Raw genomic sequence first — 8,627 nt, 5'->3', positions numbered from 1 at the left:
TATTATACTAGAACTGACATGTGATTACATTTTCACGCAATTTGGGTGCATAGATCCTGAGAAATCAGTACCCAGAACAACCACCTGATCGTAATAACGGCCTTGATACGCCTGGGCATTGAGTCAAACAGTGCTTGGATGGCGTGTACAGGTACAGCTGACCACGCAGCTTCAACACGATACCACAGTTCATGAAGAGTAGTGACTGGCGTATTGTGACGAGCCAGTTGCTCGGCCTCCATTGACCAAACGTTTTCAGTTGGTGAGAGATCTGGAGAATGTGCTGGCCAGGGCAGCAGTCGAACATTTTATGTATCCAGAAAGGCCCGTACAGGATCTGCAACATGCGGTCGTAAATTATCCTGCTGAAATGTAGGGTTTCGTAGAGCCACGGGTCGTAACACATCTGAAATGTAACGTCCACTGTTCAAAGTGCCGTCACTGTGAATAAGAGGTGACCGACACGTGTAACCAATAGCACCCCATACCATCACGTCGGGTTATACACCAGTATGGCTATGACGAATACACGCCTCCAATGTGCGTTCACCGCGATGTCGCCAAGCACGGATGCGACCATCATGATGCTGTAAACAGAGCCCGGATTTATCCGAAAAAATGACGTTTTGCCATTCGTGCACCCAGGTTCGTCGTTGAGTACACCATCGCAGGCGCTCCTGTCTGTGATCCAGCGTCTAGGGTAACCGCAGCCATGGTCTCCGAGCTGATAGTCCATGCTGCTGCAAACCTGTTCATGCAGATGGTTGTTGTCTTGTAAACGTCCCCATCTGTTGACTCAGGGATCGAGACGTGGCTGCACGACCCGTTACAGCCATGCGGATAAGATGCCTGTCATCTGGACTGTTAGTGGCTCAAATGGTTGAAATGGCTCTGAGTACTATGGTAACATCTGAGGTCATCAGTCCCCTAGAATTTAGAACTACTTAAACCTAACTAACCGAAGGACATCACACACATCTATGTCCGAGGCAGGATTCGAACCTGCGACCATAGCAGCCGCGCGGTCCCAGACTGCAGCGCCTAGAACCGCGTGGCCACCGAGGTCGGCAGGACTGCTAGTGATACGAGGCCGTTGGGATCCAGCACGGCGTTCCGTATTACCCTCCTGAACCCACCGATCCATATTCTGCTAACGGTCATTGGATCTCGACCAACGCGAGCAGCAATGTCGCGATACGATAAACCACAATCGCGATAGGCCACAATCCGACCTTTATCAAAGTCGGAAACGTGTTGGTACGCATTTCTCCTCCTTACACGAGGCATCACAACAACGTTTCACCAAGCAACGCCGTCAACTGCTGTTTGTGTATTAGAAATCGGTTGGAAACTTTCCTCATGTCAGCACGTTGTAGGTGTCGCCACCGGCGCCACCCTTGAGTGAATGCTCTGAAAAGCTAATCATTTGCATATCACAGCATCTTCTTCCTGTAGGTTAAATTTCGCGTCTGTAGCACGTCATCTTCGTGGTGTAGCAATTTTAATGGCCAGTAGTGTAATTCTGCCCGTATGTTAATATTTTCTTCAGTTTCATCGTACAGAATGTCATTAAATAGTATATGTCATACAAAATTATTAAAAAATTATCACTTTCGACGTAGTAATTTCATTAGTGTATCTGTCATTACAGAGAACTTTTTTACAGGCTAGGCTGTAGAGTCATCTTACTCGCTGTCGCCTGCTGTGCTAGGTCAGAATTCAGGATACCACTTGCAGTAGAAGCAACCGAGACACAAATTTGTAGAGCACTATGGACATTTGATGAAAGCTACTTACTGCCTTCCAGGTGCACGGATTTTTCAAAAGCGATGCGGGAAAACACTGTTTGTTTGGATGTAAAGAAAAAGCACTCCGTCTTCAGGCCACAAGTGGCCCATCGGGACCATCCGACCGCCGTGTCATCCTCAGCTGAGGATGCGGATAGGAGGGGCATGTGGTCAGCACACCGCTCTCCCGGTCGTTATGATGGTTTTCTTTAACCGGAGTCGCTACTATTCGGTCGAGTAGCTCCCCAGTTGGCATCACGAGGCTGAGTGCACCCCGAAAAATGGCAACAGCGCATGGCGGCCCGGATGGTCACCCACCCAAGTGCCGGCCACGTCCGACAGCTCTTAACTTCGGTGATCGGACGGGAACCGGTGTATCCACTGCGGCAAGGCCGTTGCCTTTGATGTAAAGAGATTGTTCTTTATTTCATCAACATAGATACGAGCCGTGCGTATTTGAACATTCGTGTGAAAGCACGTGCACTAAATTGATGCAGAATTAAGGACTGGATTTTTCGGAATCTTCTCTCGAAGCGATGAAATTAAAAAAAAAAATTACACTAGCAGGATTTGACCAAATACCGCCAGCGCGGCAGGTGTCAACCTAAACGCTGCGCTACCCTCGGTTGTACGATACATCACTAATATTACGGGTATATATGGCACGCATAAAACTTCAACATCGATTTTCTCGGAAACTAGAGGCCGTCGCATGAAAAGCCGCTAGTCAGTCACTCAGGACAGCATACGTGATTGACTGGTCTGGTGGTCCCCTTTTCAGTCTCGTGATGCCAGTTGAGAAGCGACTTGAATGAGAGGTAGTGGTTCCTCGATCCGGGAGAGTGATTTGCTGGTCCATAAACCTCCAATGCGAGTACAAATGTCATCACATGACACAGGATGGCACGGCGGGCCGTGTCAGCATCGTGCGTTTCCTTTTTTTGATCGGTCTTCTGCCTGGTTCCATGCGTCCCACAACTAATTCCTCTCCTGCGCGTTACGTAGGCACGTCGCCAGGCATCACTCACGAGGAAACGTTACCAAATGGATCTCGTATTTTAAGGAGAAAAAAGCTCACTTGCAAGAGATCAGCCCAGCAATCGATCCTATGGACAAATTTAGACCATAATTCTGATATCACGCAGCTGTGACCTCCTGAAAGTAAACCTTTTAAACTTCTGTGTGTTCCGGTTGTTTGTCACTCGCTCCGCCCCACAGCAGCCGCCTAATGCTGAGCGCAAAGTACTGTATAGCGTAATGGTAACCGGAGCCAGCATGTTCCCTTGATGTTCACGGTAAGGGAAGAGGGCGGGGGAGGTGGACTCATCTGCCCAACATGTTTTGAAATCTTGTTAGAGAACAAATTTTATTCTACTTGGAAAAATAGTAAGTAATATAAATACATAATATGTCAGCCCCATGCACATATACGTTAAATGTTATTTAAAAAATGGCCCAAGGAGGCTACCTATGTAAGACCCCTCCTGTGCAGTAGTAGGAAAGAACGAGACTGATGGTCAAGGAAGCCACTGTAGCTCCGTAAAATCTCCACCTACAGATGAAGTGGAAGCAGAGCGCAGCTGGAGCATGTCACAGCTGCTCACTGCAGTGAGAAACTGCTTTTGCGGTCTTGTTCCTTACAGTTCATACAGTACTTTCCGTAGTAGCTTCACAGCCGAGTCGCTGGAACAAAGGGTCCAAAATCGTGTGCGTCAGTCGGTTCAACCTGGCCAGGTTCAAATGGCTCTGAGCACTATGGGACTTAACATCTGAGGTCATCAGTGCCCTAGAACTGAGAACTACTTAAACCTAACTAACCTAAGGACATCACACACATCCATGCCCGAGGCAGGATTCGAACCTGCGACCGTAGCGGTCGCGCGGTTCCAGACTGAAGCGCCTAGAACCGCTCGGCCACCATCGGCAACCTGACCAGGGATAGCATCTTTTACAATTTTTCCTGGTAGAACTTTTGAGTAAATCCAGGTATCAGCAATTCACTGAGATGATACACTTACGAACGCTTTTTGAACCACGGTGGTGTGAGCACATCATTCAACAACACATACGCTGTGAAAAATTGCAACTACTTTTGAAAATGAATCATTGTGTTCATAAAGATAACGAACCTTGTTTCTGCCTTGAAATACACCCAGACACTGAACATAACCTATTAATAACGCAGGCTGACTGATAAACTGATGCTTCGGAGATGACAAATCTGGGCAAGACGCAACGAAAGGGCTGGATACTCGAAAGTAACGCAGACGAAATTTACGCTACTGGCCATTAAAATTGCTACATCAAGAAGAAATGCAGATGATAAACGGGTATTCATTGGACAAATGTATTATACTAGGCTTGACATGTGATTACATTTTCACGCAATTTGGGTGCACAGATCCTGAGAAATCAGTACCCAGAACAACCACCTCTGGCCGTAATAACGGCCTTGATACGCCTGGGGATTGAGTCAAACAGAGCTTGGATGGCGTGTACAGGTACAGCTGCCCATGCAGCTTCAACACGATACCACAGTTCATGAAGAGTAGTGACTGGCGTATTGTGACGAGCCAGTTGCTCGGCCACCATTGACCAGACGTTTTCAGTTGGTGAGAGATCTGGAGAATGTGCTGGCCAGGGCAGCAGTCGCACATTTTCTGTATCCAGAAAGGCCCGTACAGGATCTGCAATATGCGGTTGTGCATTATCCTGCTGAAATGTAGGGTTTCGAAGGGATCGAATGAAGAGTAGAGACACGGGTCGTAACACATCTGAAATGTAACGTCCACTGTTCAAAGTGCCATCAATGCGAACAAAAGGTGGCCGAGACCTGTAACCAATGGCACCCCATACCATCACGTCACGTGATACGCCAGTATGGCGATGACGAATACACACTTCCAATGTGCGTTTACCGCGATGTCGCCAAACACGGATGCGACCATCATGATGCTGTAAACAGAACCTGGATTCATCCGAAAAAATGACGTTTTGCCATTCGTGCATCCAGTTCGTCGTTGAGTACACCATCGCAGGCGCTCCTGTCTGTGATGCAGCGTCATGGGTAACCGTAGCTATGGTCTCCGAGCTGATAGTCCATGCTGTTGCAAACGTCGTCGAACTGTTGGTGCAGATGGTTGTTGTCTTGCAAACGTCCCCATCTGTTGACTCAGGGATCGAGACGTGGCTGCACGATCCGTTACAGCCATGCGGATAAGATGCCTGTCATCTCGACTGCTAGTAATACGAGGCCGTTGGGATCCGTAATACCCTCCTGAACTCACCAATTCCATATTCTGCTAACAGTCATTGTATCTCGACCAACGCGAGCAGCAATGTCGCGATACGATAAACCGCAATCGCGATAGGCTACAATCCGACCTTTATGAAAGTCGTAAACATGATGGTACCTATTTCTCCTCCTTACACGAGGCATCACGACAACGTTTCACCAGGCAACGCCGGTAAACTCTATTTGTGCATGAGAAATAGATTGGAAACTTTCTTCATGTCAGCACGTTGTAGGTGTCGCCACCGGCGCCAACCTTGAGTGAATGCTCTGAAAAGCTAATCATTTGCATATCACTGCATATTCTCCCTGTCGGTTAAATTTCGTGTCTGTAGCACGTCATCTTTGTGGGGTAGCAATTTTAATGGTCAGTAGTGTACATTCGAACAGTCGCTGGAAATACCCTACTGCACTGCCACAAACTGTCACAAACTGCGCTATGTAGACTCAATTTCTGCAGGAGAAATGTGTTTTTCGTTAATGACTACCTAATAATTTGAAAAACTGGTGGCTTGTATTCTGGAAGAAAAAGAGTTTCGATAACATCGTCTCTGTCGCAGTTTGTCTCGAAGTACTACATTTGCCACGCTTTAGCTGAAATGCTTTAAAGTCCTTACGGAAGATAATTGCAGGTGCTGCTTTGTTATACATAATAGACTCTGAGTAGACTGTAACAGAAATGAGATACGTTTTTATGATGCATGTATTAGTATTCAGATATAGAGGTGTGGGACACATGATGGAATTCGTGAAGAAAGAAGGAGGAGCAGGATAATAAATTCTCGAAATCCAAAGTATAAAAAATGCAATAAATATTTGAAAAGAAGAAGAAGAAAAGGTTACTCGCCATGGATATACCAGGCGTTTCTCATCGGAGTCATCTGGCGCATTTTCTCCGGTATTTCGGCAGATATCTGCAACTTCGTTTCTGCAATGTGTAGCTGGAGTTGCTTGTAATTTTTCCTCCTATCTATGTAATTATGTAGTTCTCAATTCGTTCGACCAATCAATCATTCATAATAGGAAACACAGTCATAACTCAGTCACTCAAAATGATTCAGAAATTTTACTTGTTAGAATGAAATCAGGCGATGATTCTTCTTCTCTGCAGGATCGTGCTTTGCGGCAGCCTGCTAATCTGTACAAATAAAATGCCTCGTATTTTTGGGAGCCTTGTATAATCAGTCGGGAAACCTCAGATCAAGCGGATATTTGGCTTTGATAAAGTTTAACCTTCCGAAGAAGTAATGGAGCTCTTGGATTATTAAATGCAGGTTCGTATCCAGTCTTTCGGAAGTTCCTTTCTGATTAACAACTACGCAATATATCAATGAATATCATTAATTCTCAAATGTCAAATAATGTAAATTGTTACACACCTTTTGTAGGTGGTGGTGGTGGTGGTTAGTGTTTAACGTACCGTCGACAACGAGGTCATTAGAGACGGAGCGCAAGCTCGGGTTAGGGAAAGATTGGGAAGGAAATCGGCCGTGCCCTTTCAAAGGAACCATCTCGGCATTCGCCTGAAACGATTTAGGGAAATCACGGAAAACCTAAATCAGGATGGCCGGAGACGGGATTGAACCGTCGTCCTCCCGAATGCGAGTCCAGTCAGTGTGCTAACCACTGCGCCACTTCGCTCGGTCATTTTTATATATATATATATATATATATATATCTTTTAATCGTACAATTTCGTATCAGTTATCTTTTGTCATAAATCTCAATATTCAGATTACAATTCTTCAAACAATGCTCAGGCTAATCGGCACGAAGACAATCTAGGAAGCTTTTTTCTAACAACCACCAGAGAGAGTGCTACAAAGAATAATTATGCGCTCATGGCATAGCTATTGTATGAAACTACTTTGCGCATGGATTATGCGAGTATGAACATAGAAAATTAGTAAACGTCATTCAAGGGTAGAATTGTATCAGAATAATTCATCGAATATAAAGAGATATTACATGCTCCAGGCAAATACTGTCCATCACGTCCTTCACGCGATGCTAAGTGTCGACGGAAAGCGATGGTTTGTTTCCTGTTACAAACAAAACGATTTTTCAAGGGAATTTTACATACCCAGGCACGCCAGCAATATATGTAACATGCCTCTTACATTTGCTGTCGATAGTTCTGCAGTATTTGGATGTATGTGTTCGAATGGTTCAAATGGCTCTAAGCACTATGGGACTTAACATCTGAGGTCATCAGACCCCTAGACTTAGAACTACTTAAACCTAACTAACCTGAGGACATCTCACACACCCATGCCCGAGGCAGGATTCTAACTTGCGACCATAGCAGCAGCGCGGTTCCGGACTGAAGCTCCTGGAACCACAGCGGCCGGCCGTTGTATGTGTATCTTTGACAGCATTGTAATGGCTGCTGATAGTTGTTAAGCTGTATTAGTGAGAGCACATTTACAACTGTGACATGTGAGGTTATAACGTTTGTGATGTGGGTCAATTCACAATGAACTTATGGAACACGACGTTTACTTTGTATGGGCAAAGAAAAATAATTTGGTAAGTACAGTATGTAATACGTAATGTCGTACATGTAACTAAAATTATTGCATGGTTATTGTGAGTTCTGCGATGTGTTATTTATAGAGGGTGAGTCACCTAACGTTACCGCTGGATATATTTCGTAAACCACATCAAATACTGACGAATCGATTCCACAGACCGAACGTGAGGAGAGGGGATAGTGTAATTGGTTAATACAAACCATAAAAAATGCACAGAAGTATCTTTTTTAACACAAACCTAGGTTTTTTTAAATGGAACCCCGTTAGTTTTGTTAGCACATCTGAACATATAAACAAATACGTAATCAGTGCCGTTTGTTGCATTGTAAAATGTTAATTACATCCGGAGATATTGTAACCCAAAGTTGACGCTTGAGTACCACTCCTCCCCTGTTCGATCGTGTGTATCGGAGAGCACCGAATTACGTAGGGATCCAAAGGGAACGGTGATGGACCTTAGGTACAGAAGAGACTGGAACAGCACATTACGTCCACATGCTAACACCTTTTTATTGGTCTTTTTCACTGACGCACATGTACATTACCATGAGGAGTGAGGTACACGTACACACGTGATTTCCGTTTTCAATTACGGAGTGGAACAGAGTGTGTCCCGACATGTCAGGCCAATAGACGTTCAATGTCGTGGCCATCATTTGCTGCACACAACTGCAATCTCTGGCGTAATGAATGTCGTACACGCCGCAGTACATTCGGTGTAATGTCGCCGCAGGCTGCCACAATACGTTGTTTCATATCGTCTGGGGTTGTAGGCACATCACGGTACACATTCTCCTTTAACGTGCCCCACAGAAAGATGTCCAGAGGTGTAAGATCAGGAGAACGGGCTGGCCAATTTATGCGTCCTCCACGTCCTACGAAACGCCCGTCGAACATCCTGTCAAGGGTCAGCCTAGTGTTAATTGCGGAATGTGCAGGTGCATCATCATGCTGATGCCACATACGTCGACGCGTTTCCAGTGGGACATTTTCGAGCAACGTTGGCAGATCATT

At 45.5% G+C, this 8,627-nt stretch overlaps 1 pseudogene; it reads right to left on the bottom strand.

The window, feature by feature from the left end:
- Positions 1-2,069: 2,069 nt before the first annotated feature.
- LOC126417225 (5S ribosomal RNA) lies at positions 2,070-2,187 on the bottom strand (annotated as a pseudogene).
- Positions 2,188-8,627: the final 6,440 nt, after the last annotated feature.

The sequence above is a fragment of the Schistocerca serialis genome, chromosome 8 (assembly GCF_023864345.2).
Source record: "Schistocerca serialis cubense isolate TAMUIC-IGC-003099 chromosome 8, iqSchSeri2.2, whole genome shotgun sequence".
NCBI classification, from domain to species: Eukaryota; Metazoa; Arthropoda; class Insecta; order Orthoptera; family Acrididae; genus Schistocerca; species Schistocerca serialis.
This window is presented reverse-complemented; position numbering and strand designations above follow the sequence as displayed.